The sequence below is a fragment of the Echinops telfairi genome, unplaced genomic scaffold (assembly GCF_000313985.2).
Source record: "Echinops telfairi isolate 266 unplaced genomic scaffold, ASM31398v2 ScPeMD7_23;HRSCAF=83, whole genome shotgun sequence".
Classification (NCBI taxonomy): Eukaryota; Metazoa; Chordata; class Mammalia; order Afrosoricida; family Tenrecidae; genus Echinops; species Echinops telfairi.
The window spans coordinates 67,034,136-67,061,053 of NW_022103920.1; positions in this window are offsets into that span (position 1 = coordinate 67,034,136).

The window sequence follows — 26,918 nt, forward strand, 5'->3', positions numbered from 1 at the left end:
GATGGCCGCTTGATTACCTTCAAGCCTTTAAGACCCCAGACGCTATACTTTTTGATAGCCGGGCACCATCAGCTTTCTTCGCCACATTTGCTTATGATTTGTATTTAATATAATTTATATTTATATTATAATTTATATTTATAATTTTTCCTGTTGAGAAGTTTTCAGTAAAAGGAATATCTCATGTTTTATTCCATTGTAGAACATCTGGACTGTTTCCAACTTTTAGCTGTTATGAATAAAAATGTATTAAACACTAAGGAACATAAGTATTCATTTTTCTGAAATAAAACATAACAGTAAAATTGCTGGATTTTATCTTAATTCTATGTTTTGTGTTTGAAGATTTGTCAAATTTTGTATTCCCATCAGCAAAGTATGAATCCAATTTCACCATGTCTTCTCCAGAGTTAGTAATGTCACTTAAAAAATAAGAAGGAATTCTTATAGGTGTGTAATGCTATCTCATTATGTTTCTAATTTGCATTTCCCTAATGGCTAATAACATTGAACAACATTTCATGTGCTTATTTGCCATCTGTATATCCCCTTTGGTAAAAAGCATCTTCATTTCTTTGGCCAATTTTCTAATTGGATTGTTTGATTTATGATGTTGAGCTTTGAGAGCGTTATTTTGTATGTGCTAGAGACTAATGTTTTGTTGCATATGTGGGTGACAATATTTTCTTCTATTTTGATCCTGTTTTTCCTATTCTCCTATGAGGGTCTTTCACACAGCAAACATTTGTTGTTCTTTTTTAGTTTGAGTCTAATTTGTGATTTTTTTAATAAAATGCAAAAAAAATTACTTTTATTAGGGGCTCTTACATCTCTTATCATAATCCATACATGCCTCCAATGTGTCAACCACATTTGCACATATGCCTCTATCATAATTTTCAAAGCATTCTCTTCCCACTTGAGGCCCTATTATCAACTCCCCATTTCTTCTCCCTCCCTCCGTCGCCAACCCTCCCTCAAGAACCCTTGATAAGTTATAGATTATTTTTTCCATATCTTACATTGTCTTCCATCAACCCTCAACCACGTTTCCATTATTCATCCTCCTGGTGGTGGGAGGGGGTTCTAGTTTGATCCTTGTGATCGATTTCTCCTTTCTCCCCCAACCCTCCCCTAATCCTCCTAGTATGTCGACTCTCCTTGTTGGCCCTGAGGGATTTATCTATCCTGAATTCCCTGTGTTGTGGGTTCTTATCTGTAACAGTATGCATGTTCTGGTCTAGTCCGATTTGTAAAGTAGTACTGAAGTCATGACAGTGGGGGGAGGGAAGCACCAAAGAACTAGAGGAAAGTTGTGTGTTTCATGGGTGCTATACTGCATCCTGACTGGCTCATCTCGTCCCTGTGACCCCTCTGGGAGGGGAGGTCCAAGTGCCTACAGATAAATTGCACTTTTTATCAAGTCAAAGAACTCTTTCTCTAATTTTGCAGGTCACCATTTTCTCTCTCTCTCTTTTTTTAACCTCAAAAGGTTTATAGTTTAATGGTTTGTATTTAAGCTTGTAAATCATTTTATGCTTGGAGGTTTTCTGATTTTTGTAGTTGTTCAAGAATTAAGCTAAATTGAAAGTTTTTTGTTTTGTTATCTTGTTTTATTTTTATGTATGAATGTCTCTTTGTTCATTCATTATTTATTGAAAGGGCTATCTTTCCTCATTGAATGCTTTGGGGACATTCATAAAAATCAGGTGAGCATAGTTGTGTGGTCTATGTGGGTTCCCTCTTCTTTCCAGTGGTCTATGTATCTATTCCTTTGCTAACAGCACAGACTTTATTACTAGCTATACAATGAAAATGGAAGCTAACAGCACAGACTTTATTACTAGCTATATAATGAAAATGGAAGTTAAGTAGATTGGTTGCTATAATTTATTCCCATTCTTTCATTGTTTTAGCTATTTTCATTCTATTCATTTTTTTAGGTGTCAGCAAGCTAACTTTATTTACAGGCATTGGGGACTCCATGCAAGTTTTAAAATTTATCTTTTCTCTTCAAGCATTTTTGTGCACTACAGAAAACTCAAAAGCAAAGAGCAAAAATCAAAGAATACATAAGGCATCCAGAAGCAGTTTTCTGATTCAATTCAGAGTTCTATTATTTTTCATGTAGATTTAGAATAATCATATCTATACAAACTCTTTCTGGGGTTTTGATAGGCATTATATGCAGCCTCCATATCACTGGAAGGAATTGATATCTTTACAAATGGAATCTTTCAATGCATGAACATGATGTGTGTCTCAATTATCTAACTTTTAATATGTGTGTGTGCTTTGTAAATTTTAGTATAAAACTCCATGTATATTTGTTAGATTTGCTTAAATGTATTTTTTTCTCTTTTATAAATGCTAAGTATATTTTGGTTTAATTCTAATTCACACTTATTTATTGAAAATATTTAGAAATGGGATTGATCCCAGGTTTCCCTTGTGACTTTCACAATCTGTGGGCATCAGCTTTGGGAAGGGGAGCGAGTGGCTACTGCTGATGGAGCATCTATGATGTGCTAGGTAACTTGCAGGTTTTACTTCAAATTCTGTCAGCAACCCTGGAGGGTGGGGAAGTGTTAGTCCCATTTTATGGATAAGGAAGTAAAGGCCAAGACAGGTTAGGGAAGCCGTCTTCAGTCCACACCAGGAAGTTACTGAACCAGAATTTGTAGAGGATCGACCTTAGATAGCACTTGTACTGCTATCCAGTACAAGTACTGAGGCTTAACACTGCCCTGGAGAGGTCTCCGCACGAAGGCAGAGGGCCAAGTGTAGCTATTGCTCCGGAGGAGGTGGCGAACGGGCCTGCAAGGAAAAAGGGGCTTTTCCCATAGCGTTTACCCTCGGAAGCTGTGCCGGGTGCTGGATTCTCACGGTGTTCATCAAGTTAGAGTAGATTAGAGCATTAGCAAAATCTCCACTCCAGGGGGAAGAAACCTTCAACTTTCCACTTTATCCCTTTATAATAGGCAACACTAAGCAGGCACAGATTCTTTTGGTTTCTAAGAGAGGAATACTCACACCTTCTGCACAGGGGTCAGCATTCCACCTCCAGACTAGGCTTCTAGTACCGCTTCTCTGGAAGCGAGCTGTAGAGATGTTGCTGTATTGGTCTGCATGTACCACCATTAAACCTCTATTTGGGAAAACATGGCATCATTAACGTCCTGACCCACTCTGATATCACACAAGTAAAGAGGGGGGTGAGTGCCTCAGTATTGTAAGGAAACAGGACAGTGTGGAAGTTCAGTTTCCCTTCATAATCGTCATCATGTCATCATGACTTATTACCACCTGTTTGTGGATTAAATGCCACTGGGTCAGTTCGATGGGAACATATATAAACAGAAGCTAAGCCTGCCTCACCATTGTTGCTTTATTGTTACTTTTACCAAGTCAATTCATCTGCTTAAGGATCGTCCTCTTTTTCCACTGATCCTTTACATGACCAGTTATGATAGCCCTCGCCAGGAACTGGCCTTCTTGAGGGTATAAGCAAAGCATAGGAGACAGCTGTCTTGGCATCCTGGCTTCTCAAGAAGCACACTAAGTCTACTTCTCCTAAAATGGATTTGTTCACTTTTCTGTCATCCCACAATCTATGTACTGTTCTTTGCTGACATGATAGTTAAAATTCATAAATTACTCTTCAAACTGGATTAGTTATTGCTCAGCGTTAGTATGCATATGAGGTGATTTATGGACAATACTGTGACTTAGAACAAATGTCCTATCTTCCACATGATATCTGCTCTTTTCACACTAAAAAGAATTTTTCTGCAGCACCCTTGACCACTGCACTAAGTCATTTGATTTCTTGATTGCTGCTTGACACATGTAAAAATATTTTAGTACAATTGAAAATACAAATAACAGGATGAGTATTACAAATAATAGTACTCCCCACCACCACCCCTGCAAAAAAAAATGGGAAAAGCTCTGCTCAGCGTAGTTTTCAAGGTATGCATTTTTTCTACTAGATGAGCATGCAGCAAATCGCTCTGAGTTGGTACACTCAGGGGCATTGCCTGGAGAGGTTCTCTCTGGTCACAGTGAATTCTTTAAGTCAAAACAGTTTCACTTGAACTTCATATTTTTGTGATGGCCAATTTAAGACAACAGCGTGCAGCTGTGAAATTTTGTCTCCTGCCAGGAAAAATGCTGCAGAAACTGTTGTAATGTTGCAAACAGCTTACAAGGACAGCACTATGGGAAAAGGTGTATGAGCGGTTTTCTCATTTCAAAACAGGTAAAATGTCGATCGATGGCAAACCTCATTCTGATGTCTGTCAACTTCCCAAACAGGTGAAAATGTGGACAAAATTCATGAACTTGTGCTCAAAGACCCACGACAGATCATTGAAGAGATTGGGAAGTTATCTGTACTATCTAGGAGCTCTGTTCAATGAATTTTAGCAGAAGATTTAGTAGAGAGAAGGGTTGCTGAAAAATGTGTGCCTCGGGTTTTGATTGGCCAGCAAAAAGAGCGTCACTGGCAAACATGGCGCGGCGTCGATCCATTGCATCGAGGTCCAACCCTTTCTCACTGTCCCTCGACTTGACAAGCACGTTCTTCTCCAGGCACTGGTCTTTCCTGAAAACATGTCCAAATACGTGAGAGGAAGGCTCTCCTTCTGGGCCTCGAAGGAGAATTCTGGCTGTGCTTCTTCCAAGAAATGAATGGAGCAACAATTCTCACATAACTCATGTTATCGATCCTTGATCCATACATTTATTAAAATTTATCTCTCTTTTTCTGATTGGCAACATCCATGTCCTTGAGATGAAATTTTAGTAGTCGTCATTAAACCATTACTACTAATAAGTGACTATCATTTTTGGGTAGATATTTTGTTATGTAAAAAGAGGAGCCATTTATGTTCCACTAGAGAACTCTAAAATGCAAGGAAGTAATTCAAATGCAAGAAAAACATAAAACATTGCTGAATAGTGAGACTTCACCTCAGCTGGGCTCAGTTTTTCAAGATGGTGGGGGGGAGGTTTTTTTAGTTGCTGCCACGCAGAACAGGGCTAACGTCTCCCCAATCCAACAGACACTGCCACCAGAGTGACAGGAAACGCTTCCTGGAGATCCAAGTCAAGATGTCGGAGGGGACAGGTATGTCTCGACGAAGGCAATCACATCCCTGGTGGTGGGAACACTGGGAGCAGCAACCGCCGATGGGGAAAACCCACTTTAACAATACTCATGCGGAACCAAGAAGATAATACCATGCTGCGTACTAGGTTCCTAATTTGACAATTTTGAACTATTTTCTAGGCGGCCATTGGTGACCCAATTTGTTAGCTAGAGACTGCTCAGACTTCAGACACTGTTCTTTCAAGGCGCACAGAATCTTTCCCAGGCCACACCCAAAGGACTCAATGTGAAAACCCCAGGAAGTGAACTGGACTTCACCTCCAACTCCACCCTAGCTATTGGACTTAAGGCTGCAACTCCCTATTGCGAGAGGAAGCAGATGACTGCTAGCCCAAGGGCATAGACCTGGTGGATACTGGACTGTGATTGAATCTCCTGCCTTGAATGATGCCCCATAAATAGTGGCCTGAATTGACCATATACTTACTATTTTAAGGCCCTTCTTGCTCGATGACGATCTGTATCCATGTGACAGGCATGACTCTGCCGTTGCGAATGAGTGTTATTAAAGATGTACTCTATCATCAACCCACAACGTTTGTGTGAATAGTATCCAGTCCAGGAAGAGTTTAATTTGCGTAAGTCAGCAGTTCATGCATTGTGGTTCATAGCTGAACTATAGTCATATAATTTCCTTTTCTCCATAGTTAAACTGGCTAAACTAGTGGCACTGTCAGTGCGTACTGGTTCCTCACTGAGCTGCAGTTGGAACCCATTCGCCAGCTCTGCAGGGGAAGATGAGGCTTCTACTCTGGTGAAGATTTCAGGCTCAGAGCCTGTCAGGGGCAATTCTACCAGCCTTATAGGATCACTATGAGTCAGCATTGACTTGATGGAGTGGAAGTCATGCCCCAGGGGGGTGCTTGATCATGTTTTCTAACACAAAATTCTGATACCATTCCTTCCTTTGGATTTGGATTATATTATATATATAATACTTGGATCACATATGTATGTGTGCTAAGTCCACATGGGCTAAATTGACCTCTCATTTAGATGAGCCCTTGTTTGAAAACAAGCCTTTAAGATCCCAGGTGCTATTATTTCTGGTAGCTGTGAACCATCTAGTTTCTTTACCACACTTTGCTGTAGCACCCATATCGTCATTGTTTCTGCCACGAGGGCATGAATCCAGTAGGCCATGTCATAAAAGCTAACTGTTCTTTGACTGGAGCTAGGATTAAGTGCAAGCTCCAAATCCACTCCTATGTCTATGTTTTCTGCATGCTTCTGTTTCACCTTAGAGACCTCTTTGTTATTTAATGTTAGAGAACCTTAGTGATCATCTCCCTGAAGCACGAGGTCCTTCTGTTTATAATGTCACTGATTTTTCCCATGGTAATGTATTTAAAACACAATTGAGAAAAAGAGATTAGACTAACTATCAACTGCAATACATGGATTATTGACCTATACAGATAAAATTTTTTTATGTGATTGGACAATATTTACACAAATAATGAGAATGAATGGTCAGACAAAACTTACAATAATATTCACTGCCAATTTCCAACTCAAATCTTCCAGAATAATACATATCTTAATAAAGCAAGCAGGGCATTGAAGTAGAAAGTAGATGTTAGTCAACATACTGACCCTTCAATACTCTTAGTACAGCTGTCTTCTGCTTCTTCATATACCACGTAGTTTGGGCCTTAAATTCTTGGACCACAGGTGTGTTTGAGGTACAGCTCAATTTGCCTCATCGGGTTTCCACATCACATTCCTCTGGTATGCCATTTAGAGTATGTTGAGTGCCTTTAAGATCCAGGGTCAATGTCTCAGTATTCTATGGCTCACGGCCTGGGACCCCAGTGACTACAGAGACTCAGACCCATGTGCCCCATTAGGAGAATATTACCAGGCATACTCTCCCCTTGAAGTATGTATAAATACTGTGAGTCATTTTTTCCTCCTGTAGAGGTTGGTCCTCCCTTTTTCTACTAACAGAAATGTACATGTCTTCTCTGAGACCGTGTGCTCCCTTTCACCACTATTGGCTTGATTTTTCCATTAGTATTGTTATCACTCTGGTAGGAATGTCTGTTGATTTGGGGAAACAGCATCACGTTTTTGCATGGCAGCCACTAAATGACCATCTTATTTTCCCCCAGTCTTGACAATCTGATCCTGGTTAAAGCGAGGTCTCCTCTGGCAACGTGGCTTTGAAGATGTATAGATAGAGAGGATGATGTCAGGTCCAGGGGCACTCGCCAAGCTCTACCGCATTGCTTGGCAGAGTAGTTTAGCAGATTGCGTGGCCTGAAATCATGAGTTTGCCTTCATCTTGTTGCTTGTCCAAACAATAGTGCACTCATATAATGTTTGTCCTTTTGTGATTGACTAACTTCACTCAGCATAATGATTTCCAGATCCCTCCATGGCGTGAGGTGTTCCATGGTTTCATCACTGTTTTTAAGGATGTGTAGTATTCCATTGTGTGTATACACCAGAGTTTTTAATCCACTCTTCTACTGATGAGAATTCAATCTATTTCTAACATCTGGGATTGTTCACAGTGCTGCAATGAACATGGGAGAACATAGATCTGTTTTTGATGTCTCTTACCTCTTTGGGATACATACCCAGCTTTCTTTTGGATTGAGGTTTTTATCTGTTTTACTTTGTTATTGTTGTTGTTTTTAAAAATATTTTTCTGAATATGAAATCCATCATAGGTAAATCTATAGAGGTAGTTATTTTTGGTTTATAACTCCCTGAAGGTACGTCAGGGGAAGTTGGGGGAAATATAGATGTGCTTTACACAATTGATCTATGTATTGTGATGAATTTTATGAGCCCCAATAAATTGATTTAAAAAAAATAACACTGAGTAGAAGAATGAAGAAAATGTTCTAAAACTGATTGTGGTGTTGATCGTATGACTCTTCTATGTGACTGAACTATTGAATTGTTCAATATGTGAATTATATGTCAATAAAACTATTGGTTAAAAAAGGGCTTTGTATAAAAAATATATAAGTACAATGTTTCCAAGGATGTAGATGCTTAACATTGTCTATTCAACCATCTTTAAAATGTCCCCTTGATTAAATCTAACATGAGGGAGAGAAGGAGGGAGAGAGAAAGAATGGGAGAGAGGGAGGCAGGGAGGGAGACAGAGAAAGAGAGAGAGAGAGAGAGAGAGAGAGAAACCATCACCTTTTTATAATCTTTTAAGTAGCTCCACCAAATAAATTCCTCTGCAGTTCATCATCATTTCTGCACCAGCTCTGGCCCTGTTATAGGTTCTGGAAAATGTATTTTTTCCCCCATGCTTAATTCTTAAGATGGTCATATGGCCATCAGAAATCATGGGCCTGTTAGTAAGGAAAGAAAAAATATTGCTGTAGGATAATATTAGGTAGTCACTGTAGATTAATGTAGGTGGACATGAAGGTTAACTTATTTTCCCAGTAGTATAATTTGAGTGAGATGCTAAAGATCAAGTTTTAGAAAGAAAGTAAGACATTTATGCAAGAGGAAATTCCAAGTTTCAGAGACATTTTTAGGAATGATGAATATTCCTGAATGAACAAAAAGCTGTGAAGGGAAAGGTTATAACTGGAAAGAATGTTGAACCCTTATGCTCCAGCTTGATTCCAGTGGCTCCTCTGTCTCATGCGAGAGAAAAGGGATATGGTCTCATTGGTTGTTAAGTGCCATCAGGCTGGTTCTAACACTTGCCAACACTATGCACAACCGACCGGACCACTTCCTTGTGCCCAATCCAGTTGCAGCCTCACACTTGTTCCTCTGGGTTAGCCCCTTGCAGCAGCCACTGTGCCAATCAACTTGGTAAGGCCTTCTTCCTTTTCATGACCTCCCTACTTTGCCAAGCATGATGTCCTTCTCCAAGGACAGGTCTCTCCTGATATCATGCCCAATGCACATGAGGCAAACTCTGCCAACCTTGTCTCTAAGAAGCATTCTGACTATATTTCTTCCAAGAGATATTTGTTTATCCTTTGAACACTCTGTGGTACTTTCAATATTCTTAATCAGCACCATAATTCAAATATATCAATTCTTCATTGATCTTCTTTATTCAATGTCCAACTTCCACATGCATATGAGGCAATAGAAAATACGATGGCTTGGGTAGGACACACCTAAGTCCTCAAAATAACATCTTTGCTTTTTCAGGAGGTCTTGTGTATCCGATTTATCCAAAACGACGCACCTTTTGATCTTTTGACTGCTGATTCTGTTAGCATTCATCATGGATCCAAACAAGACGATAATCTTAACAACTCAATCATTTCTCCATTTAGCATAAAATTATCTATTGGTTCAGTTGTGAGGATTTTGGTCTTTTTAACATTAAGTTGTAATCCATATTGAGAATTGAAATCTTGGACTTCATCAGCAAGTGCTTTAAATCCTCCTCACTTTCTGCAAGCAAGTTTGTATCATCTGTATATCAAAGATTACTAATAAAGGCTTCCTTGAATCATGATGTCACATTTTTCTTCATATAATCCAGCTTTTCTGATGATTTGCTCAGCACACAGATTGCATACTTATGGTGAAAGGATACAACCATGAAGCACATCTGTTCTGATTTCAAGCCAGCCAGTATTTCCTTGTTCTGTTCACACAACTGCTCCTTGATCCGTGTACCAGTTCATCATAAGCACAATGAAGTATCCTGGGATTCCCATTTTTTTCTCAAGGCTCTCCATAGTTTGTTGTGAGCCACAAAGTCAAATGTCTTTGCATGGTCAATATAACAAATAATGTTATGGTCTTCTCTGCTCTCAGTCAAGATACATCTGACATCAGCCGTGATATCTCTTGTTCAAATCCCATTCTGAATCCAGCCTGAACCCCTGGCAGCTCCCTGTCAATATACTGCTATAACCATTGTTGAGAGATCGTTAGAAAAAATTTACTTGTATGTGATATTAATGATATTGTTCTATAAAATTTATATTCTGTTGGGTCACCTTTCTTTGGAATGGGTACAAATATGTTATGGATCTTTTCCAGTCTGTTAACAAAGTAATTATCTTCAAATTTCCTGGTATAGACAAGTGAGTACTTCCAGTGCTTAATTTGCTTGTTGAAACATTTCAATGGGTAGTCCATTAATTACTGGAGGCTTATGTTTTGGGTTAATGATTTCAGTGATGCTTGAACTTCTTCTGTTACTACCATGTGTTCTTGCTCACCTGGTACTTCCTGAAATGGTGCAATGTCTACTGGTTCTTTCTCATACAATTACTTCATGTATTCTGTCCATTTTCTTTTGCTGCTTCCTGCATCATTCAATATTTTGCTCTGAGAATCTTTCAATATTTTAACTCAAGGTTTGAATTTTTTCTTGAAGTTTATGGTTGTTACATAATCTGGTGTCAATTTGAGACTTGAGAGGATTAAGAGTGAAGGGGTGGAGTCTAATCTATCAATAGGATCATAGCCAATGAGGTTTATGTGTGGTCATGGCTTTCTCCTGAGAATTATAGGAACTCCTATACTTTTCTCCTTGGAGACAGAGACACTTTCTCTCTCTCTGCTTACTCCCTGAGAGACACTCTACTGACAGATATCACTACGCTGATAGCCCCCATGCCCTGGGAACTGTAGGAGCCACATAGAGAACCCCTGCCAGGGCTGGGATGCATCTACCACCACTGGATCCAAAAGACTTTGCACCCACTGGCCCGTGATCGTCCTGCATTTGGCATCATTGCATGTATTTCATGAGTCTGAAGAGAACTTTATAGATTGGTATTGGACATATGGGCTTGACCTTGACTTAACTGGGACATTTTCTCAATATTTAATTGCTATTGTATATTAACCTCTTTCTTAGACACATATGAGAGTTTATGAATTTGTTTCTCTTGTCTACCCAGACACACAAGTTGTTTCAGGTTAAGATATGCTGAGCATGTTCAACTTTTTTTTTTTTAGCTCTTAGTCTTAGCATTTTTCAATATACTATTTCCATTGGCCTTAGCTACTCTATGACTAAGAGCTAGCTTCAGCGTCTCTTCTGACATCCACTTTGATATTTTTTCTTCCTTTTTTATCTCATAAAATTACAAATAATAGATGACTGATATCAAATTCATGGTTTGAAAAGAAAATCATATGATAAGTCAAGTACTGAGTTAGAAAGCTTAAAGCCCAACAGTTCATATTATTTTTGTCATTAGAAAAAAATAAGCAAATCTTTTATATTTTTATGTTCCAGCATCTGATTATTTAAAAGTATTCATTCCTAGAATTATGTAGACTGTCACACCATTCATGAACTAGCAAGGCCATAATTATATACAGTATTTCATAGTAATCTTACCATAGTTTCAAGAAAGGTAAACTAGTTATTTCTGATTAATTTCCTGTAACCTGCCCTCAAGTGAGCTAGTAGAATATGAAAATGATAGAACAATGTCATTAATATCACATGAAAGAAAAAGTTTTCTAAAGATCATCCTACAGAGGCGCTCAATGAGATGGCTGCAACAATGAGCTCAGGCCTGGGAACTGCTGTGAGGATAACACAGGATTGGGCTGTGTTTTGTTCTGATTTGCATAAAGTAGGTCACTAGAGTAGAAACCAACTCGATGGCACTTCACCACCACAACCATTTTCTTGTGTTGCAAAGCAAGCTCTATGGTGTCTTAACTCTTACTCTATATTGAACATATGGAAATTTGTTAATCTATGAAAACTGTAGACATGATAAATGTTTTCTCTCTTTCAGTTTGTAACACTTATTTTTCTATGTTCTTGCAGGATTCATCAGATTGTAACAAAGTCTAGACATGAGATCCATGTATCACTTTGTCTTTTATTCCATTCTGGAATTATGTATAATAAACTTTTAAAATTTTAGTTGAGATCAAGTATCTTACATTGTATGAATTAAATTTTAAAAACAAATATTTAAATATTTAAAAACTTGATAGATAAATGTATGCACAACTGTAGGATTCTAGAATCTATTCACCTATCCATGACTAGTATCAACTTCTTATGTAATTTTTGCATAACTTACTTAAAACTTTTCTTGGCATATCTAAGGCACATATTTACATTTTGAAAGTGTATCATAGAGTAAAAAGTGTGCAACTGGGAGATAGTTTTTCTTTGAGTTTTGGCCTGGCCATGTTTCTTAATCTAATTTTCAACCAGTATTCTCTTTGAGACGTCATGAGATGGAGTTAATTAAATGCTAAGCAAACCCCATGCATTCTCCTGAGAGTTACAAAGAAACCAGTGAACATAAAACTACATCCTAATAATTTGGTATCAAGCATTGTAAATGATTTCAAAGCTTATTATACTTTTAGGATAATGACATTTTGATTTTGATAAACATCCCATAAAAATGGATACATGCAGAAATATTTTTTCAAGAGAAATACAATAAGTATTCTTTGAAGTAAAACTTTACAACCCATCAAGAATAAGAAATCTAAAAAGAAATTTTGAGAGTGAATTTGATATGATTAAATAGGCTTAAAATAAAAGGATAATTTTTAATATATGTCCAATAACAATCCATTAGAAACAGCATAATAACAAATCTTTTATTACATACACAGAGGTAAGTACTGTTCCAATTCTCAGAGAATCTTATGTTTTACATTTTTGCCTAACAGAGCTGTTGTTCTTTTGAAATCACATATAATTTTGAAACAGATAGTAAAAGTCATTGTTTCAAACTAGTTCAAATGAGCTCAGCCACCGCTAATGAAATGAAACCGGAGGAAACATAAATTTTAAAATTTGGAATGTGGTATGCTGAAATTTCTAAAATGGCTCTTCTACCCTCTTCTTGTAACTGCCACCAAATGATTGGGTGGGCCTGTGCCAATAAGAGGTCTGTGGCATGGATAAAAAATCCTAGGACCATTGGGAGAACAGTCACTACTGCAGCAGGTTTGAGATTTGCCTAAAGTGGTAGAGGCTGACGCCACAGGCACCAAACGCCAAGGAAAGGAAACCATGAAACAGAACAAAGGAGTCCAGGGAGGATGATCCCTTCAGGACCAGTGGTGTGAGTGACGATACTGGGAGCATAGAGGGAGGGTGGGTTGGAAAGAGGGAACCAATTACAAGGATCTACATGTGACCTCTTCCATGGGGGACGGGCAACAGAAAAGTGGGTGAAGGGAGACGTCGGACAGGGCAAGATATGATTTATAAATTATTTATAAATTTATAATTTATAAATTATCAAGGGCTCATGAGGGAGGAGGGAGCGGTGAGGGAGGGGAAAAAATGAGGACCTAATGCCAGTTTAAGTGGAGAGCAAATGTTTTGAGAATGATGAGGGCAATGAATGTACAAATACGCTTTACACAATTGATGTATGTATGGATTGTGATAAGAGTTGTATGAGCCCCTAATAAAATGATTTAAAAAAATAAATTAATTAAATAAACTAACTAAATAAATAAAAAAGAAGCAGAACAAAGGAGCAGCCCCGAGACTACGAGGCACTGAGAGAGGCACAGTCACAGGCTGGTTTCCTGACCCACAAAGGCTGAAGCCAAAGGAACAACATGTCAGAGGTTTGAGTGCCAGCTAGGAAGAGGCACAGAGGACCAATGACTGTCTCCTAACTGTCCACTGATCCTGCATTATTGATCCACCTCTTAACTTTCCTAATAAACCACCATAATTGTGATTTTGTCTGTGAGTTTTTGGTAGCCATTTGAATGGATTATTGAGCCCAAAATAGAAGTAGGAAGCCATGGGAAAACAATTGGTTAAAAAAAGATAAAAGAACAATGGTGGCGTGGGGGGGGTATGTCTAAACTCTGTCTTGTGGCAATAGGGAAGCTAGAGGAGATCATATATGGCTGATTTTATGCAAGAAGAAGAGGAACAGTAATTGGAATGAAAGAAAAATTACAGATTGAAACACTGCAGTAGGAAGAGGTAAGTAAGCCCTTTGGGGAGCCTGATGTGGGAGAAAGAATTATCTCACTCTTTGGGAAGGTACCTGCTTGCTATAGTGCAATAAACTGTCCAAAAGAGACAGACCGAGTCTCATAATCTTCTCATTCCAGTTATTGCTCCAGTTTTACCCAAATCTTAAAAATTTGGATCTGTTCTGGTGTCATTTCCTTGGCCATTATTGAACCAGGCTGAACTGGTTCCAAAACCGGTTAAGAACATTAACACTTAAACCTTCAGCTTCCTTTAGCATATGATTGTGAATGACCAGATCACAGAAGTAGCTAAAATAAGAGATAATGTAAGAGTTCACCTTTGAAGAAGCCGATGAAATTAGGAAACTAGGTATGCTAGTTCTGGTTGCTAACATTGAAGCAAATATGTGAAATGAATCAATAAGAAAGAAAGCGCAATGAGCACCATTGTCTGATACATGAAAGAATAAATTATTCTAAGAATAATTATCCAATAGGACTGATATATTTACTCAAAGGCAATATATGGAATTGTTATGTGCTAGAAAGTAATTGCAATATTAATTGACATTCCTAGTCTTGTCTGTGTATGTGTGTTTCCTCTTCGTTTTCAGTAGTTCAATGACTACGAAGCAAAGGAAGACAATGAAAAAGAAATGAAGGCCACATGACCATTCTTTCCTTTCCCTTTCAACTACAAGTACTTTCTTGCTAATGTGAAAATTAGTTAAATCCAGCTTAATTCAAGACCATTCCACTTACTTTTGTTTTTCTTTCCAAATATTCCTTTATTACTTCATATATCTCCTCAAGTTGCTTGTTTCCCTATATTTGTTTTTGTTACTTGACTTTTCTCCATAGAAATTAGCATGGTCAGATAACATAATATACATGGATGTATGTTAAAGTATTTTTTCTCTCCTTACCTTCAGTTTTCAGAGGTCAAGTACTTTGTCTTTGTGTTTATTTCTATGGCCCAGAGAAGGATGATCAGTATTTAGTGGGCATTCAAATATAAATTTATAATTTGTTTTTAAACCAATAACTGTAGTTATTGTGTAATATCTCAAACCCAGGATCTCTTTCCAACATATTTGCTAAAGTAATGAGTCTTTCATAAAACACTTGATCTTTTATTGACTTATTTTATTTTATTGGGGGCTCTTACAGCTCTTATCACAATCTGTACCTGATCTTTTTAAAGAAACAAATAATAAACCCAAGTTTTCCCTTCCTAGGTTTTAAATAATATTTCCCCAGTGATGAAGGAGAAACAAACAAACAGAAACGATGAGAGCAAAAGCCCATGCCTTCGTCAGAGGGGTCCTCGGTGCTCATCCTCCCTGGTCAACTTCAAGGAAACAGGACGGAACTGAACTTGGGAATGATTGCTGGGACATGTTTTGATGTATAAGATTATATATTTTATTCAAAAATTCTTGTATCCTACCAGACATGGAAGTAGCAGATGGACTCACAGAAACTGGGAAGGGAAATAAGATATTTTACCAGTCATAAATGAGATCAAAGGACAAGATATTGAAGGGCAAGGAACAGCAGAAGCTCACTGGAACCCTGATGCACCTCTGTTGATAATAGAATAGAAACAACAAACACTCAAATAAGTGGGTAAGCTATGTAATAGGAACTTAGAATCAGAGATTGTTGGAATAGATATTTATATTACTGTTCTGAACTGGAATATGTGACTGCTACCTTTATACTTACTTTGAATGAAATATATATACACCTATGAATTCTATTTGCTTGTTTTATACTACACACACAAGTGAATGTTAGGAGACTGCATTAATTTACAAAGTTGGCACATAAATAAAGGGGAATTTTTTGTGCTTGGATCTGTTTTTAACACACTATCAAAGATGTTGGCAGAAATGCAGTGGCATATGTACTGACTGTGCAAGCACTGAGGTCAACAACTGTCGAGATGGCAAGGAGGATCCATGCCCAAAATGTGTTCCAGTCAGCACCACATGTTGCAAAGAAATTAGAGAAGCCAACACCTTTCACAAACAGTTTTGGGATATGTCAAAAAAGTTGTCAAATTTATTAGCAGTCACATTAAATAACAGACTTTTCAGAAGCATTTACAATGTCTAAAATCAAGGTGGAGGCTTGACTATGACGTGTAGGAGAAATTCATTATTGTTGCTGATGAAAAACCTCCATTTAGATAATATCTCAAGCATACTATCTCTCAAATATGTCTATGTAGTACATTTGAAACTAATTAGAAATTTTATTTACTTATTTATTATCTGAAAGTCTCCATTTGAAAGTGAGAAATTATATTGTTCAAATGTACACTATAGAAGATAATGAGTTAGTGAATACATTTTGAATTCAACTTGGCAAGCAGAATTAATGCTGAGTATCTTGAAAGATTGTGTGAATATCTAAGCAAGCACAAAGGACATAAATGAGATATTTAGAATAATATCATCATTCAATTTATAATATTTTAAGATACACTTGAAAAATTATTTTCCGTAGAAAAATGCAGTCCTCTGCTGGCCGAAGAGCTCAGTTTCTACACATTTTAAATGTTTCATAAATCAGCAGATTAATCAGCTAAAAGGTTGTTATTGATTCAACAACTTAAAAAATGAAAAAGATCATTTTTACTCTCATTTGGATTTCTACTACATTTTAAACGAAGAATATCCAGTGAAGAGGACGCTACCTGTCATTACTTCTGCTGCCTACATTTGCACAAGAATATATGAAAAGCGCAACAAAAGTGTAAGTGCATGGATATATTGGATGTGTAAGATATGGCAAAAATAAATAAATAAATAAATAAATAAATAGTTTTATAAAGGGTTCTTGAGGGATATAGTGGGGGGGTAGGGGTTAAAGGGGAGCAGTTATCAAGGAGTTCAATAAGAAAGAATATGTTTTGAAACATATTGTGGTAGCAATTGTACAACAGGGTTTGATGTGACTGAACTATGGGATGTTATGATATCTGTAAGAGCTCCCAACAAAATGATTTTTAAAAATAAATACTTTAACAAAAAAGAGAAAGAAACCTTACCTAATCAACCCGACATTTGTGATCTCAACTCTTTCCAATCCTTTTTGTTTCCCAAACAGGAAGACCCTTTTAAAAAGACATGACTGAAATCCCTGGAAGTTTCCATAACTGTGATTTTGATGTGGTGTAAGCAGAAGAGCACAGAATTCTGTGTGGAAAGGCGAAAGCGTTAGAAACATTTCCTTGAGAAGTAGAGAGACCCTAATGGAAGATATCTCGAGAAACAATTACTTTATATTTTGATATTTTGTTTTGAAAAGTTTGTACGACTTTTTCAACTTTTGGTTATAAATTGGGTGGTTTACCAAGCATATCACTTTTCCATTAAGCAACTCATACGCTTCTTTTAATATAATATTAATTGAAATCCTCACTCATCCCAATTTCACATACTGCCTGCTTTCTCATATGTTTCCATTCATCTGTTTCCTAATTATTCTGAACTTTGTTTGTCACCATGGTTGCACAATTTTACAGCCCCAAGGGCAATGTATGAAGGTTGTAGTTTTCCTCCCACCCTCGTCAGCATTTATTGTTTGGGTTTTTTTTTTAACTTTGCTTTAAATGCTGGTGCGAGATGATGTTTTGTTGGTATTTTCATTTGCATCTATTGAATGGGTAGCGATCTCATATAGTTCTTCAGATGGTGCTGCTTGCTTAACAAATATCTTCTTTGGTGAAGCAGCTGGTCATGTCATCTGCCTACTTTGTAATTAGATTATGTATCATTTTCTTGTTGAGGTGTTGGCATTTTTAATAAATTTTAGAGATTAGCCCTTATCTCATATGTCATTGTCAAAATAATTTCCCAATTTGTGAGTTTGCTTTTAATTCTTTGGGGAACCCTTTAAATATTCTTAAGTATTGAATTGTTACCAGTTCCCAGTCATCTAGTTTATCTCTTGGTGTTTGTGTACTTCAGTTATGTTTCTCACTCTTTTAAAATGTCTACACCTACAAAGATTTACAAAATCTCAGAAAGCCCATAATTACTTTGATGAGTTGGAATCAACTCAATGGCAGTGGGTTGACTTTTTTTATATTAGGACATATAATTTTTCCATTTTTCTTATTGATGATAATTTAATGATAGGTTTTCCAGTTCGATCTTTGATTCATCTTGAGTTTGTACAGATGGTGTGAGATATTTTTCTGAAAGTGGACATTTAGGTTTCCTTGCACCACTTGTTAGAGACAATCTCTTCCTCATTAATGTACTTCAGTCCATTGTCACAGATCAGCTGTCCGTAGGTGAATGAAGGTATATCTAAGTTCTCATACCTGTTGTTGTACCCGTGTTAGGGTTTTCTTGTTACCATGGCTATGGAGCAGGTGTTGAGATTAGGAAGAGCAACGCCTCAACTTTGTTCTTCTTTAGTAACGCTTTGTCTAACCAGTGCTTTGCTCTCTTCTTTCCATATACAGTTGATCATTCATTTTTCCATCTTTTTAAAAAATGATGTTGAAATCTGAATTGGGATTCCATTATATCTTCAGATTGCTTTGTGTCATATGGACATTTTCAAAATTTTGTCTGTCTATGCATGGTATATTCTTCAATTCTTGTAGATTTGTCATGGTTTCTTGTAGGAACATCGTCATAGTTTTCTTTGTATAGGTCTTTTGCATCTCTGGTTAGATTTTCCTAAATTTTTCATCTTTTGAGTGGCTATTGTAAACTGTACTGTTTTCCTGATTTCTTTTTTTTCCCCAGATTATTTTTGTTATTGTAAAAGAATCCAACTATTTTTGTATATTGATACTATATTTTGTATTTTGATGAATCTTTCATTAGTTATGATAATTTTCTTGCAAATATTTTGGGGTTGCTATATAGGGGATCATATTATCTGCAGATAGGAAAAGATTTACTTCTTCTTGGCCAATTTTCACATCTTTAATTGGTCTTATTGGTCTGATTAAGACTTCCAGCACAATATTGAATAAGAATGATCATAAAGTCATCATTATATGATTCTATTCATAAGAATTTGCTTTCTATTTCTCTCCATTGAGACTAATGTTAGCCTTTGTGTATTTATTCTTAATCGTCTTGAGCAATTTCCTTTTAACCCACATCATTAACTGATTTTAAATCAAATTCTTTTTCTGTGTCAATCAATATAACTACATGGTTCTTTTCCTTTGTTTATTTATGGGGTACATTACATTTACCATTTCATAATGTTGAATCATCCTTGCACATCTGGTATGAATCCTACTTGGTCCTAATGTATTGCATTTTTGATATGCTGATGGTTCTATTGACTAGAATTTTATTGAAAATTCTTGTGTCTATGTTCATGAGAGATACGCATATAATTTCTTTTTTTTAAGTGATTTCTTTGGTTTGGGTATCAGAAGGATGACACTTTATAAAATGAATTTGGGAATATTCTCCTTTTCTATACTCTGGAATAGTTTGAGTAAAATTGGAGTTAGGCATTCTCTGAATGTTTAGTAAAATTTACAATGACACTCCCTGGGCTGAGACTTTATTTATATTGGGAGTTTTTAAACTAATTATCTGATTTTCCTTTTGTTCTGGATCTGTTCAACTTTTTAACTTCAATCCATGTTAGTTTAGAGAGAGAGCGTGTTTCTAGAAACTTGTTGGTGTTTCTGGTTATTTAAATCATTAGAGTACAGTTTGTCATATCTGTTATCTTTTTATTTAAACCATTTATTTTCTGAAGTCACTCATTTCACATTTGTATTTTCTCCTTTTTCTTTGTTAGCTTTGCCAGTGGTTTGTCAAATTTACTAATGCTTTCAAGCTTACTTCTAGCCTTGTTCATTCTTCCTATTTGTTTTTGTTTCCTGGTTCACTAATCTCTGCTCTAATCCACATTACTTATCTACTAGGGACGGAAGGCTCTTTTTTCTAATTATGAAAGGTGTCGGTTTAAGGTGTTGATTTTGCTTTTACCTTCTTTCTTTTTTTCCCTACCTTCTTTCTTAATGTATGTATTTATTGCTACAAATTGCTCTCTGAGCCCTGCTTTTTCTGTACCCCAGATATTTGGGCATGTTATGTTTCATTATTGATTTTGTTTAAGTCAATAACTTTTCATTTCATTTTTAATTTTATAACACAGTGTGTTAGTCCGGATAGATTAGAGAAATAATCCAGGGAGACACTCATATATGTATAAGAAATAACTTTATATAAAGAGTAATTATACATTAAGAAACATCCCAGCCCAGTCCAGATCAAGCCAAAAAGTCCAATATTAGCCCATATGTCTTATACAAATCTATAAAATTCTCTTCAGACTCACGAAACACATGTAATGACACCAAATGCAGGATGATCACAGATCAGTGGGTGAAAAGCCTTGTGGATCCAGTGGCATTGTAAGCATCTCAGCACTGGCAGGGGTCTCCATGTGCCCCTCTCCAATTGTTGTCTCCACAGGGATGTCTTACAGGAAGTGAGCCAAGAGAGAATCTCCTGCCTCTGAGGAGGAAACACACGTGTTCCCAAAATCCTCAGGAGAAGGCCATGCCCACACAAAGGCCCCATTGGCTATATCCTGATTGACAGGATATACTCTACCCCTACAGTCTCAACCCTCATATTGACACCAGATCATGCAACTACTACACCCAGTAAAATTTCAACAAGGTAGCATTCGATTTCTCTGTATTTGATTTTTTTCTTTGATCTTCCTCGTGTGGATTTCTAATTTTATACTCTAATAATATGAGAATATGTTTTGCAGTATTTTGACATATTAAAGCTCATTGAGTCTTGCTTTGTGGATTAATATACCACCTATGCTGAAGAATGTTCCAGAGGCACTGGAAAATAATGTATAGCATATTATTTTGAGCATAGGGTTTTGTATATCTATAAAGTTAAGTCGACTGATTGTGTTATCTAGTTTGTCTGTCTTTGTTGAGTATACTTTTACTTCTTTTTTCCTTCATCAAAAGTGCTCTATAAATAAAAAGTGGTGTCTATTGCCCACCAACACTTTTTACTTATCAGATTTCTTGGGCAGCTAAGCCAATTTTGGTATGTGCTACTGCCTGTGGGAAACTTTATAACTGTGTAAACCTGAAGATTTGGGCCTTTTCCAACCAATCCTATCAATAAAGTCCACTGGGATATATAAAGCCCACATAAGAGCATAGCTTTAAAATAATTCCTTCTGTAATTTTGTTAGTCTTTCATTATTGAAAGCACATAGTATCAACACAAATTCTTAGAGAAAATTAATTTGATATCTCAGACTACTGGCATTTGAGAGAAGATAGCAGATGGATTTGAGACAGCAAGCGGTAAACTATCAGGAACTACTTCTATTTATTTTCCTGTCAAATGTAGGATTGATATTTAAAGTTGATTTAAAATCAGTAATAAAAACAATGGCCTAAACATAAAGGACCAAGTCATATAGACAACTTTACTTATGTTAACAAACCTAGGGACGAGGGAACAACAAGTGATCCAAATTGGTGGTGAGGAGGGTGTGGGAGGCCTGGTAGAGCATTATCAAGGGTAATGTAACAAAGAGGAATTGCTGAAACCCAGGTGGGGACTGAGCATGATAGTGGGACAGGAAAAAATCAAGGGAAATAGAGGAAAAAGCTGGGAGGCAAAGGGTATTTATAGAGGTCTAGATAAGGGCATGTAGATATACAAATATATTTATATATGAGGTTGGGGAAATAGATCTATGTGCATATATTTATAGGTTTAGTATTAAGGTAGCAGAAGGACATTGGGCCTACACTCAAGTACACCCTCAATGCAAGAATACTTTCTTCTGTTAAATTGGCATTCTATGATGCTCACCTTCCTGACAAAACCGCTGAAGACAAAGCGGGTGAATGAGCAAATGTGGTGAAGAAAACTGATGGTGCATGGCTATCAAAAGGTATAGCATCTGGGGTCTTAAAGGCTTGAAGGTAAACAAGCAGTCATCTAGCTCAGAAGCAACAAATCCCACACAAAAGAAGATCACCAGCCTGTGCGATCACGAGGTGTCAAAGGGATGAGGTATAAGGCATCATCAGAACAAAAAATCTTACCATAGTGAATGAGGTTGGGAGTGCGGAGTGGAGACCCAAAGCCCATTTGTAGGTCACTGGAGATTCCCCTTGCAGAGGGGTCTCAGGAAGGAGACGAGCCAGTCAGGGTGCGATGTAGCAATGATGAAATATGCAACTTTCCTCTAGTTCCTAAATGCTTCCTCCTCCCCGCCCCCCACTATTATGATCCAAATTCTACCTTGCAAGTCTGGCTAGACCAGAGGAGGTACACTGGTACAGATAGGAACTGGAAACCCAGGGAATCCCGGGCAGATGATCCCTTCAGGACCAGTGGTGTGAGTGGCAATATTGGGAGTGTAGAGGGAGAGTGGGTTGGAAGGGGGAACTGATTACAAGGATCTACATGTGACCTCCTCCCTGGGGGATGGACAACAGAAAAATGGGTGAAGGGAGACATCGGACAGGGCAAGATATGACAAAATAATAATTTATAAATTTACAAGGGTTCGGGAATAAGTGGGGAGTGGGGAGGGAAGGGAAAAAATGAGGAACTGATGCCAGGGGCTTAAGTGGAGACCAAATGTTTTGAGAATGATGAGGGCAATGAATATACAAATGTGCTTTACACAATTGATGTATGTATGGATTGTGATAAGAGTTGTATGAGCCCCTAATAAAACAATTTTAAAAAAAGAACCCAGATAAAATCAATCTATCCTTAATATCCCATCAAATGAAATTATCTTTACTCATTCTTCAGTGCATTATATTATGACATATCTGATTAACATAAAGGTAACTAGAAATTCATATGAATTGTAAGGAAGTATGATTTCTAGCTAATAATGTAAGGGTTCAACTTAAAAGGGTTCTAGTTAAATGAATTTATTGAGGGTACTTATTTTCAGAAAATCAAATAGGAGCTGAAAGAGTTTTCATCTTCAGTTTAAAGTTTCTCTGAGTTTTTGTAACACTTTTTCAGCTATTTCATGCACTGCCCTCTTCTTTGAGAAGCATGGAATCACTCAGTTACAGGTACCCACCTGAGGCAAAGCAACTTTTAAGTGCTCTTAAATGTGTTCATGCTGCTTTAGAAGTGCTCTGAAGAGCTTGAAAGTATTACTCCTTGATTTCAGTTTTATAATTGGTGGCGTTTACATAGTTCCAATGTGTACTTTATGTGGTCTGCTTCACCTGTGGAAGTACTCACAGTCATTTGCCTTACAGTAATTATCGTGTTGACCACGGCAAGTGAGAAAGGTAACTCTTGGTGATAAATATATTACCATCCTTCCTCTCTATTGGAGTTTTCACACGCAACATGAAAATAAAGCAGGAAATAACTATAATCTCTTTAGTAACTTCTAGATATGCATTTTTCATTCTGAATTTCAAACTCATCTCTTCCATTGACTGATACTTCAAAACATAAAAGCTTCACTAAAAAGAACGGGCAGGAGCACTGGTGATGTTATGGTTCAGCATATGCTTGTTCACAACCAAGAGATGGGAGTTCTATCACACTGTGCAGCTGTGAGGGCTTCTGGAAAGGCCACAGTGTAGGAAAGAAAACCCTATAGAACAGTTCTAGTCTGCTACATGGGGGCTCCACACATTAACAATAACCAAATAAAAATGGGTGGAATTCATTTTAATTTTTCCATATTTATTTGTACATTATCATAAAAATCGCATTTAATTCTTACCTGAAATCTGTATGCATGACCTCACTTTGATTGTACTATTAAATCATAAAAGCAACATAAGTGCAGATGAATATTCTGACCAATTATTTCTTGCCTGAATAAGACCTGGCAGCCACCAATCCGTACGCTGTTAAAAATATCAATTCCCCCATTATCTCTCTCTTTTTTTTCACTTTCCTTGCTTAGGAGCGCTTTCGCCTCCCCCCTAAATAGCCATGCTCTGCGTGTGTGTGCGTGTGTATGCACCAGCTGTTAGCCAAAATTAATTGTTATACAGTACATTGGTGACCCAATGTGCTTCTGAGTAGAATTGAGCTTTTTAAGGTTTTTGATAGTTCATTTTTCAAATATATTGCACCACGTCTTTTTTCTGAAGTACCTATGGGACTCAAACCTCCAACATTTTGGTTAGCAGCCAAATTCATTACTGTGATAGGTAGGTTTATTGTGCCAACTTGGCTAACAAGAACATGAAGGATTAATAAGGTCACAGTTTGATTGGAGGGCAAAGAGCTAAATAGATCTGCAAGCTCCACTTCTTTCTCTGTTGCTCTCTGGTGATCAGACCAGCATGCCTTAACTAGTTCTCTGCCTCAGCTTGTGAGTCACACTATCTGTGGGGCACCCAATATGTGGATGCTGTGGATGCTGTCGCTAGAGCTTAAGGCTACTTCAAGACCTGCTTCACCACGTTCCTGATGTATACATTGCTTGAGCTTGGTACTGTTGGATCCTGTCATCTGGCTGATTGTTGGTGACCCGCCCTGCTGTTGGCTGCCTGTGGCTGACTGCCTGCATTGCTCTTTGGAAGACTAAGTTATCTGACTGACCTTGGACCCAGCAGCCCTCGTGAGTTGAAGGACTTCCAGTATATTAACTGTTCCATGGAGGTGAGTTGAACTGAGCCCTCTGTACTGCTGTGTGGATTAATTAACTGTTATATTCCTTTGTGCTGTATATATCTATATCTATATATAAAATCACAAGTGTCCTGGTTTTGTTTCTCTAGAGAACCCTATCTAACGCAATTCATACCAGGAGTGGTTCTAGAAAAACAAGATCATAAATATGAGCTCAGATGGATGGTCAGGGAATTGGAAGGTACATAATTGGAAAATTGGTAACCAGGAGAAGTGGGGAAGAGGTATGTGGATAGACCTCTCTGAATGGGCCAAGAAACTAAAGATAATCATGTCTCATGTGAATGCTAACCAAGGGGTTACCTCAGAAGAGGAAGACTTTAACAATCAAGCAGATAAGATGATACCCACTTTGGAGACTAGTCCTTTTCTTTCCTCTCTCACTCCTGTCATTCCCCAATGGGCACATGAACAAAGTGGACATGGTGGCAGGGATGGAGATTATGCATGGGCACAACAACATGGACTTCCACTCACCAAGGCTGACATGGCTACTTCCCCTGCTGAGTGCCCCAACTGCGAGCAGCATAAACCAACATTGAGTCCAAGATATGGGACCATTCCTTGGGGAGATCAACTAGCAAGCTGGTGGCAGGTTAATTAAATAGGACCACTTCCATCATGCAGTGGACAGCATTTTGTTTTTACTGAATAGACACCTACTCTGGATATGGATTTGCCTTCCCTGAATGCAATGCTTCTGCCAAAACTATAATTTATGACTTACAGAATGCCTTATCTACTGGCATGGCATCCCATATAGCATTGCTTCAGATCAAGGAACTCACTTCATTGCAAATGCAGTGCAACAATGGGCCAAAGCCCATGGAATCTACAGGTTGTATCATGTTCCTCATAATCCTGAAGCTGCTGGCTTGACAGAATGATGGAATGGGCTCCTAAAGACACACTTACGATGCTAACTAGGTGGCAACAACTTGCAGGGCTGGGCCAATGTTCCCCCAAGATTCCATGGGCATGTGGAGTGTCTGGTGGAATTGAACAACAAATATTTTGTTTAGAAAATAAAAACTTTCTTTTCATTTTGCCACCAGGCTTCCTACAAAGCACTATACTAATGGAATATATAGTCATTTTACAGGGAGATATTTTGTATATAAACAATGCATCCTTATTTGTCTTATTATTATGAGTATGATAGTACTGTTATTAGATTATTGTATTGATTATTATTACTGTATTTCTATGCATTTGAACTAGAGTGTTGGCAAAGAATATAGAAAGTTCTGTGGATTGCTAGAACAAACAAATATGTCAACCAGAATTATCCTTAGATGCTAGGATGGTGAGATTTCCTTTACCATACTTTGGATATATTTTTAGTGGACACCAGTTCCTGGAAAAGGGTATCATACTTGGTAAAGTAGAAGCGCAGGGAAAAAGCAGAAACCTTCAAGAAGATGGATTGTTACAATGGCTGCAACAATTGGCTCGAACATAATGATTGTGAGAATAGAGCAGGATTGCTCAGTATTTTTTCTCTTGTGCACAGGGTTGCCATTAGTAGGAACTAATTTCTCAGCACCTAACCATGACAAACTTTGTAGCTTAAAATAACACAAATATATTCTTTAATAATTCTGGGGATCAGAAGTTCAAGATCATTTTCACAGGGCCAAAATCAATGCTTCAGTATTGTTGATTCCTTCAAAGGCTGTGGGGATAACTTATTTTATATCTAAGTGCTCCAAACCACAAATTTGCTGCCATTTAGTCAATATCAACTCATAGCAACTGTATAGGATAAGGGTAGAACTGGTACTGTGAGTTTCTGAGACTATAACTCTTAATAGGACTAGAAAGCCCCATCTTTCTCATGTGGAGCTGGATGGAGGAATCAAACTAATACTCTTACAGTTAGCATCCCGAATCAACAACCGTTCTGAAACCAGGGTTCCTTCTAGAGCCCCCCTATATCCCTTGGCCCATTATCCTTCCTGACATCAACATTTTGCTTATGTCAACACACTGCCTTCCTTCTATTCTTCTCTAGTCAAAAATACACTATTTTCCTCTTACAAGAACATTTGTGATTATATTTGGGGCCCACCAGGATACTTAAGAATATTTTTCATATCTCAAGATCCTTAATACATGCTGGAACTGATCTGATTTTCAACATTTTTTTGTATAAAACTACAAAA